The sequence below is a fragment of the Orcinus orca genome, chromosome 10, assembly GCF_937001465.1.
Source record: "Orcinus orca chromosome 10, mOrcOrc1.1, whole genome shotgun sequence".
NCBI lineage: Eukaryota > Metazoa > Chordata > Mammalia > Artiodactyla > Delphinidae > Orcinus > Orcinus orca.
The window spans coordinates 55,609,183-55,620,663 of NC_064568.1; the positions used below are offsets into that span (position 1 = coordinate 55,609,183).

General features: G+C 34.3%; 1 protein-coding gene across 5 annotated transcripts in view; it reads right to left on the reverse strand.

Annotated features, from left to right (window-relative positions):
* Nucleotides 1–11,481, reverse strand: part of ZCWPW2 (zinc finger CW-type and PWWP domain containing 2) — a 139,785-nt gene that overhangs the window by 87,385 nt on the left and 40,919 nt on the right. The gene's annotated exons all lie outside the window — the stretch shown is intronic.

Below are 11,481 nucleotides of genomic sequence, written 5' to 3' on the forward strand. Positions count from 1 at the left end.
CTATCCAATATAAGCACCATTTAAAGAAGCTCTTAATCCATGAGTTAATTGTATAATTAGAAACACACTTATAATCACACTTTCCATGATCACTACAAATCGCTTTAGAATAAAATTTGCCAATATATTTCAATAGCCATAGCCACAATTTTTGACCTATTAATCCCACTCATTTGAATGTATACAAAGAAAATAAACTTAAAAGAGACTAACCTAATGAGGAAAACAATAGCAAAGATGAATAAAATTAAAAGCTGGTTCTTTGAGGAGATAAACAAAATTGATAAACCACTAGCCAGACTCCTCAAGAAAAGGAAGAGGACTCAAATCAAAAAAAATAGAAATGAAAAAGGAGAAGTTACAACTGACATCACAGAAACACAAGGAATTATAAGAGACTTCTACAAGCAACTATATGCCAGTAAAATGGACAACCTGGAAGAAATGGACAAATTCTCAGAAAAGTATAACCTTGAACACTAAATCAAGAAGAAACAGAAAATATGAACTGACCAATCAGAAGTAATGAAGTTGAAACTGTAATTAAAAATCTTCCAACAAACGAAGTCCAGGACCAGATGGCTTTCCAGGCGAATTCTATCAATCATTTAGAGAAGAGCTAATGCCTATCCTGTTCAAACTCTTCCAAACAATTGCAGAGGGTGCAACACTCTCAAACTCATTCTATGAGGCCACCGTCACCCTGTTACCAAAACCAGACAAAGATATCACAAAAAGGAAAACTGCAGGCCAATATCACTGATAAACATAGACGTAAAAACCCTCAACAAAATACTAGCAAACAGAATCCAACAACACATTAAAAGGATTATACACCACGATCAAGTGGGATTTATCCCAGGGATGCAAGGATGCTTCAATATATGCAAATCAATCAATGTGATACACCATATTAACAAATTGAAGAATAAAAACCACATGATCATCTCAATAGATGCAAAAAAAGCTTTTGACAAAATTCAACATTGATATATGATAACTCTCCAGAAAGTAGGCAGAGAGGGAACCTAGATCAACATAATAAAGGACACATATGGAAAACCCACAGCAAATGTTATTCTCAATGGTGAAAAACTGAAAGCATTTCCTCTAAAATCAGGAACAAGACAAGGGTGTCCACTTTCATGACTATTATTCAACAGTCTTGGAAGTGCTAGCCATGGCAATCAGAAAAGAAAAAGAAATAAAAGGAACCCAAATTGGAAAAGAAGAAGTACAACTGTCACTGTTTGCAGATGACATGATACTATACATAGAAAACCCTAAAGATGCTACCAGAAAACTACGAGAGCTAATCAATAAATTTAGTAAAGTTGCAGGATACAAAATTAATACACAAAAATCTATTGCATTCCTATACACTAACAATGAAAGATCAGAAAGAGAAATTAAGAAAACAATCCTATTTACGACTGCAACAAAAAGAATAAAATACCTAGGAATAAACCTAACTGAGGAGGCAAAAGACCTGTACTCAGAAAATTATAAGCTGCTGATGAAAGAAATCAAAGATGACAGAAACAGATGGAGAGATATACCATGTTCTTGGATTGGAAGAATCAATATTGTGAAAATGACCATACCACCCAAAGCAATCTACAGATTCAATGCAATCCCTATCAAATTACCAACGGCATTTTCCACAGAATTAGAACAGAAAATTTTATGATATTTATGGAAATGCAAAAGACCCTGAATAGCCAAAGCAATCTTGAGAAAGAAAAACAGAGCCAGAGGAATTAGGCTCCCTGACTTCAGACTATACTACAAAGCTACAGTAATCAAGACGGCATGGTACTGGCACAAAAACAGAAATATAGATCAATGGAACAGGATAGAAAGCCCAGAGATAAACCCAGGCACCTATGGTCACCTAAGCTATGACAAAGGAGGCAAGAATATACAATGGAGAAAAAACAGCCTCTTCAATAAGTGGTGCTCAGAAAACTGGACAGCTACACGTTAAAGAATGAAATTAGAACACTCCCTAACACCATACACAAAAATAAACTCAAAATGGATTAAAGACCTAAATGTAAGGCCAGACACTATAAAACTCTTAGAGGAAAACATAGGCACAACAGTCTTTGACATAAATTGCAGCAAGATCTTCTTCGATTCACCTCCTGGAATAATGAAACAAAATCAAAAATAAACAAATGTAACCTAATTAAAAGTTTTGCACAGCAAAGGAAACCATAAGCAAGACAAAAAGACTACCCTCAGAATGGGAGAAAATATTTGCAAACGAAGCAACTGACAAAGAATTATCTCCAAAATATACAAGCAGCTCAATCAAATAATGGGCGGAAGACCTTAATAGACATTTCTCCAAAGAAGACATACAGATGGCCAACAAATACATGAAAAAATGCTCAACATTACTAATTATTAGAGAAATGAAAATCAAAACTACAACCAGGTATCATCTCGCAGCAGTCAGAATGGCCATCATTAAAAAGTCTACAAACAATAAATGCTGGAGAGGGTGTGGAGAAAAGAGAACCCTCCTATGCTGTTGGTGGGAATGTAAATTGATACAGCCACTACGGAGAACAGTATGGAGGTTCCTTAAAAAACTAAAAATAGAACTACCATACGACCGAGCAATCCCACTAATTGGTATATACCCAGAGAAAACCATAATTCAAAAAGTCATGTACCACAGTGTTCACTGCAGCACTATTTACAATAGCTAGGACATGCAAGCAACCTAAATGTCCATCAACAGAGGAATAGATAAAGAAAATGTGGTACATATATAAAATGGAATATTACTCAGACACAAAAAGGAATGAAATTGGGTCATTTGTAGAGATATGGATGGACCTAGAGAGTGTCATACAGAGTGAACTAAGTCAGAAAGAGAAAAACAAATATCGTATATTAACGCATATATTTGGAATCTAGAAAAATGGTATATATGATCTTATTTGCAGAACAGAAATAGAGACACAGACATAGAGAACAAACATATGGACACCAAGGGAGGAAGTGGGGGTGGAATGAATTGGGAGATTGGGATTGACATATATACACTATTGATACCATGTATAAAATAGATAACTGATGAGAACACACTGTATAGCTCAGGGAACTCTACTCAGTGGTCTGTGGTGACCTAAACAGGAAGGAAATCAAAAAAAAGAGAGGTTATATGTATATGTATAGCTGATTCACTTTGCTATACAGTAGAAACTAATACAACGTTGTAAAGCATCTGTACTCCAATAAAAATTAATTATAAAATACAAAAACTAAAAAAATTTTTTAAAAGTGACTAACTTATACATACAAAGACCAACAATATTCACTGTGCACTGCTTATCATATTGAAAGAGTGGAAAAAATCTAAAAACAGGAAGAACAAAACCTAAAGGAAGATTATGAAATGTTGCTGAGATAGATATATATATATATATAGATATAGATATATATACATACACACACATATATATGAATTTGGCTAATACTTTTGCAAGGAAATTTATGAGGAATAATACTGCATTTTATATTACAGTTGAAGTGGGTCACTAGACAGTAGATTAGAAGTTGTTGACTCCAGACTTTGGAACCAAATGAAATGTGAATTCCTCTGAGGCTCTGCTCCTCACCAGCTCTATATCCTTGGGCAAGGCATTGTTTTGCATTTCACTTCACATTTGGTGTACTTCCTCGTGTTTGTGTATGATAGCTTTCTTTTTCTATTTCCAATCCTTATGTCTTCTTTTATTACACTGGCTAGGACAGGTATAATATTGAATAGAAGCCACTATCCTGATTTTTTTTTCTAATTTTAAAGAGAATGATTCTACTATTTGACTATAAAGTCAAACATATATGCATTTTTTTGGTAGAGACCATTGACAGGGAACAAAAAATTGTTTTCCTTTAGTTACCAGTTAATGAAGAGAATTTTTGTTGTTGTTAAACCTGAAGTGGTGTAGAATTTTATCGAAGGCCTTTCTGTATACTGAGGTGAACATAAGGTTTTTCTTTTTAAATATGTGAATTGAGTAGGTTGTATTAATGGATTTAATTAATGATAAACCATATTTGCATTCTGGGTTCACATCATAACATTCCTTTCTTTAACATATGTTGTTGCATTCAGTTTATTAATAATTAGTTAAGATTGGTTCATATATGTGTTTACAGATGAGATTGCTCTACAACTTTCATTTCTACTTTTGTCTTTGTCTGTTTTTGACATCAAGATTAAAACAGCCTCATAAAGCGAAATATAGAATGTTCTCTTTTTTTGGAAAGTTTGCTTAAGGGAGGATTTTCCAATTTTGTCAAATATTTAAGAATTCTAAAGAGGCACAAACTACTATGTGTAAAGTAAATAAGCCACAAGGATATATTATACAGCACATGGAATATAGCTAATATTTTATAGTAATTTAAAAGGACTGTTATCTATAAAAATACTGAATCACTATGTTGTATACCTAAAATTAATAAAATATTGTAAATCAACTATAGTTCTTAATAAAATTAAGCAACCAGAAGCAAATAGAATAAAATGTTAATGTCCGCTAAGTCCAGGCAATGAGTATATAGGTATTTCATTTTTTCTCTAAATTTCTCATAATTAAAAAACAAAAAATTGAAAATATGATTTAACAAAAACATAAATGAGTAGTAAAATTGACAGAAAATTATGAATCATGTAGAAGCATTCTATATAAGTTTTGCACAAATACAAATTTGTTGCTTATTTTCTACAACTCATCATGAAACAAACTTAGAATTTTTCTTGTAATAAATTTCAAATTTGTAAATAATAAAAGAGAATACAAAAAAAAAGAATTCTAGTGCATCTACTATATTTCTCATTATGTTTCTTTCACTCTTAATTTGTTCATACCTTTTCCCCCTCATTTATCTTGTCAGGGCTTTTTAAACAACCAGAGCTTGAGTCTTCTCTTTTATTCTTTTGAATTCTGTATAATTGATAGCTGCACTTTAATCTTTCCTTTCTTCTACTTTCTTAGGGCATTCTTTGTTGAGCTAATCTTTCTCTTCTTGAGTTGATGCTTAGTTAATTCATTTTCATTCTTTTTTTTTTTTTTTTTGGCTGCGTTAGGTCTCCATTGCTGTGTGCAGGCTTTCTCTAGTTGCAGAGAGTGGGGGCTACTCTTTGTTGCACTGCACGGGCTTCTCATAATGGTGGCGTCTCTTGTTGTAGAGCACAGGCTCTAGGCGTGCGGGCTTCAGTAGTTGTGGCACAAGGGCTCAGTAGTTGTGGCTCACAGGTCCTAGAGCACAGGCTCAGTAGTTGTGGTGCCTGGGTTTAGTTGCTCCACAGCATGTGGGATCTTCCCAAACCAGGGCTTGAACCCATGTCCCCTGTTCATTTTCACTCTTTTTTTAGAAAAAACTTTATTAATTTTTTTATATTGTGGTAAGAATACTTAACATGAGATCTACCCTCCTGACAATTTTTTGAAGTGCATAATAGAGTATTGTTGACTATAGGTACAATGTTGTAGAGCAGATCTCTATTATTTACTTATCTTTCTTCATTAAAACTTTATGCCTGCTAATTTATAACTCCCCACTTCACCATTTCCCTTGCCCCTGGAAACCATTCCATTCTTTGTTGCTATGAATTTGACTACTGTAGATACCACATGTAAGTGGAATCACATAGTATTTGTCTTTCTGTGACTGGCTTCTTTCACTTAGCATAATGTCCCCCAAGGTTCATCCATGTTGTTGCATACTACAGAACTTCCTTCTTATTTAAGGCTGAATAGTATTCCATTATACATTTTCTTTATCTATTCATCCATCAATGGACACGTGTTGTTTCCGTATCTTGGGTATTGTGAATAGTGCTGCTATAAACCTGGGAGTACTAATGTGTCTTTGAGATCCTGATTTCAGTTCTCTTGGATAAATACCCAGAAGTGGGATGGCTGAATCATATGGTGGTTCTATTTTTATTTTTTGAAGAACCTCCATACTGTTTCCCATAGCAGCTGCATCATTTTGCATTCCCACCTACAGTGTACAAGTTTCCAGTGTATCTACATCCTCACCAACATCTATTATCTTTTGACTTTTTGATAAGAGCCATCCTAACAGGTGTGAAGTGATACATAGTTAACTGTGGTTTTGATTTACATTTCCTTGATGATTAGTGAGGTGAAGGATCTTTTCATATATCTGATGGCCACACATTTTCTTTAGAAAAACTTCACATTTTTAACTTAAACCTTTTCTTTGGCTGTTACTTGTAAGAGTTCCTTACATATTTTGGACATTAACCCCTTATTGGATCTATGTTTAAAAATATTTTCTCCCATTCTGTAGGCTGCCTTTCATTTTATTGATTGTCTCCCTTGCTATGCAGAAACAATTTAGTTTGATGTAGCCCTACTTCTTTATTTTTACTTTTGTTGCCTCTGCTTTTGGTGTCAGATCCAAAAAAAAATCATTAGCAAGATCAGTCTTAAGGAACTTTTCCTCTATGCTTTCTTCCAGAAGTTTTACAGTTTTAGGTCTTACATTTAAGTCTTTAACCCATTTTGAGTTGATTTTTGTGTATGGTGTGAGTTAAGGATCCAATTTCATTCTTTTGCATGTGGACATCTAGTTCTCCAAGACAGTTTACTGAAGATACTATCCTTTCCACATTGTGTATTCTTGATTCCTTTGTTTAAGATTAGTTGACCCATATATATGTAGGTTCATTTCTGGTCTCCTTATTCTATTCCATTGATCTGTGTCTGTTTTTATGTCAATACCATACCATTTTGATCACTATAGTTTTGTAAGATAGTTTGAAATCAGGAAGTAGAATGCCTCCAACTTTGCTCTTCTTGCTCAAGACTGCTTAGCTATTTGGGGTTTCACATGATTCCGCACAAATTTTAGGATTATTTTTTCTATTTCTGTGAAAAATGCCATTGGAATTTTCATAGGGATTGCATTGAATCTACATATTATTTTGGTTTGTATGGATATTTTAACAATATTAATTATAATCCATGAACATAGAATATCTTTCCACTTACGTCTTCTTCAGTTCCTTCCATCAATGTTTTATAGTTTTAAGTTTACAGATCTTTCACCTCCTAGGTTAAATTTATTACATAGGATTTTATTCCTTTTAACACAACTATAAATTAGATTGTTTTCTTAATTTCTTTTCCAGAGAGTTTGTAGTCAATGTATAGAAATGCAACTCATTTCTGTTTGTTGATTTTGTATCTTGCAACTTTACTGAGTTCATTTATTAGTTTTAACAATTTTTTGATAGCATTCTCAAGGTTTTCTATATATGAGATCACGTATTCTGCAGAGACAATTTTACTTCTTCATTTCTGATATGGATGCTTTTATTTATATTCCTTGCCTAATTGCCCTGGCTAGAACTTCCAGTTCTATGTTGAATAAAAGTGGCGATAGAAGATACCGTTTTCTTATTCCTGATCCTAGATGAAAAGCTTTCAGTTTTCACTAGTGAGCATGTTAACTGTAAGCTTGTTATATATGGCTATCATTTTGTTGACCTACATTCCTTCCATACCCAATTTGTCAAGAGCTTTTGTCATCAAAGGGTACTGCCTTTTGTCAAATTCTTTCTCTTGCATCTATTGAGATGATAACATGATTATTTTCCCCTTCATTATGGTGTATCATGTTTACTGCTTTGACTATAAATGTCAAATCAATGGATGGTTTATATTAATTAAACCATCCATGTATCTCGTGAATAACTTCCACTTGATCCTGGTATATGATCCTTTTTAATGTGCTGTTGATTCTGTTTGCTGGTATTTTTGTTGAGGATTTTTGCATATATGTTCATCAGGGATATTGGTCTGTAGTTTTCTTTTCTAGTAATGTTCTTTTCTGATCTTGGTATCAGGTAATCCTGGGCTTGTAAAATGAGTTTGGAATTGTTCTCTCCTCTTCAGCTTTTTGAAAGAGTTTGAGAAGGAATTACCACTAATTATTCTTTAAATGCTTGGTAGAATTCATCAGTAAAGCCATCTGGTCCTAGACTTTTCTTTGTTGGGAGAATTTTTGATTACTGATTCAATCACCTTACTTGTTATTGATCTGTTCAAATTTTCTATTTCTTCACAATTCAGTCTTGGAAGGTTGTATGTTTCTTCTAGCAATTTCTCCAACCTTCTATGTTATACAATTTTTTGGCATATAATTGTTCACAGTAGTCTCTTATGATCCTTTGTATTTCTGAGGCATCAGTTGTAATCAGGTGTAAATTTCCTCTTTCATTTCTGATTTTGAGTCTTCTTTCTTTTTTTCTGTTAGTCTAGTTAAAGGTTTGTCAATTTTGTTTACCTTTTCAAAAAAAAAACCTCTTAGTTTCATTGATCTTTTCTATTATCTTTCTAGTCTCTCATTTATTTCTGCTCTGATCTGTGTTATTTCCTCCTTCTACTAAATTTAGGCTTAGTAGTTCTCCTCTTTCTAGTTTTTTCTGGGGTAAAGTTAGTTTGAGATCTTTCTTCTTAATGTACACATTTATCACTATAAACTTCCCTCTTAGAATCACTTTTGCTGTATCCCATAATTTTATTATGTTGCATTTCATTTTCATTTGTCTCAAGATATTTTTTGAATTCTCTTTTGATTTCTTCTTTGACCAACCATTTGCTGAGGAGCATGTTGTTTAATCTCCACATATTTGTGAATTTTCCAGTTTTTCTCCTGTAATTGATTTCCAGTTTCATACCATTACTGTCAGAAAAGATGCTTGATATGATTTCAATCTTCTTATATTTGTTAAGACTAGTTTTGTGGTCTAACATATGATCTATCCTGGAAGATGTTCCATGTACATTTGAGAAGAACTGTGTACTCTGCTGCTGTTAAATGGATGTTCTGTATATATCTGTGAGATTCTTTTCATCTAAAGTATACTTTAAGTCCAGTGTTTCCTTATTTTCTGTCTGGATGATCTATTCATTGTTCAAAGCGGACTACCGAGATCCCTTATTATTATTGTATAGTTGTCTATTTCTCCCTTCAAATCTGTTAATATTTGCTTTATAAATTTAGACGCTCCAATATTGAGTGCATAAATATTTTCAACTGTTAAATTCTCTTGATTAACTGACCTCTTTATCATTATATAACAACCTTGACTCTTTTTACAGTTTTTTTACTTAAATTCTATTTTGTCTGATACAAGAATAACTATTGCTGCTCTCTTTTGCTTTCCACTTGTGTGGAATATCTTTTCCCATCCCTTCACTTTCAGTCTACAACTAAAGAATTCAGTCTACAACATTTCCATCTAAAGTAATTTTTGACAAGTAAAGACTTACTATTGCCCTTTTGTTAATTCTTTTCTGGGTGTTTTGTAGATCCTTTGTTCCTATTTTCTTCTCTTTCTCTCATCTTTTATGATTTGATGATTTTCTGAGGTACACTTTGCTTCTTTTCTCATTAGCTTTTGTATATCTACTATACATTTTTGCTTTGAGGCTTGCCTAAAACATCCTATAGTTATAATAGTCCATTTTAAGCTGATAACTTCAATAACATACAAAATCTCCATACATTTACTCTCTGTTCCCACATTTTATGTTTTTGATGTCACAATTCCATCTTTTTCTATTATGTGTCCATTAAAAAAGTATTGGAGCTATAGAGATTTTTAAGACTTTTTTCTTTTAAACTTTATACCAGATTTACATGTGATTTACACACCACCATCATTATTAGAGTATTTTGAATACAACTTTATATTTACCTTTACCAGAGAGCTTTATACTTTTATGTTTTCATATTCCTAATCAGCATCCTTTCACTTCAGCTTAAAGAACTCCTTTAGCATTTCTTGTAATGCAGGTTTACTGGGGATGAATTCCTTCAGCTTTTGTTTGTTTAAGAATATCTTTATTTCCCCTTCAATTCTGAAGGACAACTTTGCCAGAAACAGTATTCTTGGTTGGTAGTTTTCTTTCTAAGTTCTTTTAGAATTTTGAATATATCATCCCACTCCATATTTTCACTCTTTTTTGTTCTTTTTGCTTTTTGCTCCTCTGATTGGATGACTTCCAGTGAGTTATCTTCAAGCTCATTGATCCTTTCTTCTGTTTGATCGAGTCTATTGTTGAATCGCTCTTTTGAGTTTTTCACTTCACTTATTCTTCAGCTCTACAATTTCTTTTTAGTATTTTTATACTTCCTCTTTCAGTTAAAATTCTCACTTTGCTCATGCATTGCTCTCTTGACCTCAGTGAGCATCCTGATGACAAGCATTTTGAATTACCTGACAGGTAAATCACTTATCTCCTTTGGTTTTATCACTGGGGTAAGGCAGGAGAAGAAGGCACAGGAAGTCTCCACACATCCATTCAGGGTCCCACAGAACTTTTAATTACATGCTCCAACAGCTCCCAGATGCAGGCTTATCAGAACCATTAGGCAGCAGCTAAAAAAGTGTATATTTAAATCCCTTCCAGGTAAAAACTGAGACTTGTGTTTTTGCCTGCTCCCTCTGTGATAAGCCTGGGGAGACAATGGCAGGAAGTGCTCACACATCAGTTGGAAACTGCCTACTAGTTTTCTGTGGTGAATGGGAACTTGTGAGTGCCAAGCCCTTTTGGCTCTCTAAGCTAGGTGATTTGGAAGGCAGTCCTTTGAGTGGCAGTCATAAAAGTTGGGGTGCTAGATGCATGGACAAGCTCCTTCCAGGAAGAAGCTGGACACTCACTTTTATCATTGGAGTGAGTGAGGGCAGAGACGGGGAGGGAAGTGCCCACAGCACTTTCAGGCTCCTGGAGGAGCACAATCAGCTTCCAGACACAAGCTGATTAGAAACTCTCAATCCTTGGGCAGCAACTAGAAAAGTATGCAGTCCAACTCATACTGAGAGTATCAGGGAGAAACTAATAACCTTGTGCTTTATCCTGTTCCCTCTGTTGAGCCCAGGGGTATAGCTATGGTAAGTACTTACTTCTGTTTAAAACCATCTGTTTGTTTAATGTGGTCCTGGGGGACTCACAAATGCTGATCCCCACTGACTCTCAGAGCTAGGTAATTTGGGAGCCAGTTCCTTAGGTAGCAGCCACAAAAATTGAGGAGCTAGCCATGTGGTCCAAACCCTCTACTCCTCAGGGAGAAGCTGGTAGTTGAGGGTTCCCTCCTGATTGCAAGAATAAGGTTTACAGCATGAATGTATCTTAGCTTTCCTACTTGTTTCAATGTAGGTATTTTCTCTGTCATCCAATGTGTAGAGTAACTCAATTAGTTTCTTTTTTTAAAAAATTTATTTTATTTATTTATTTTTGGCTGCATTGGGTCTTCGTTGCTGCGCACATGCTTTCTCTAGTTGCGTCAAGTGGAGGCTACTCTTTGTTGCAGTGTGCGGGTTTCTCATTGCGGTGGCTTCTCTTGTTGTGGAGCACAGGCTCTAGGCATGCAGGCTTCAGTAGTTGTGGCACACGGGCTTGGTAGTTGTGGTTC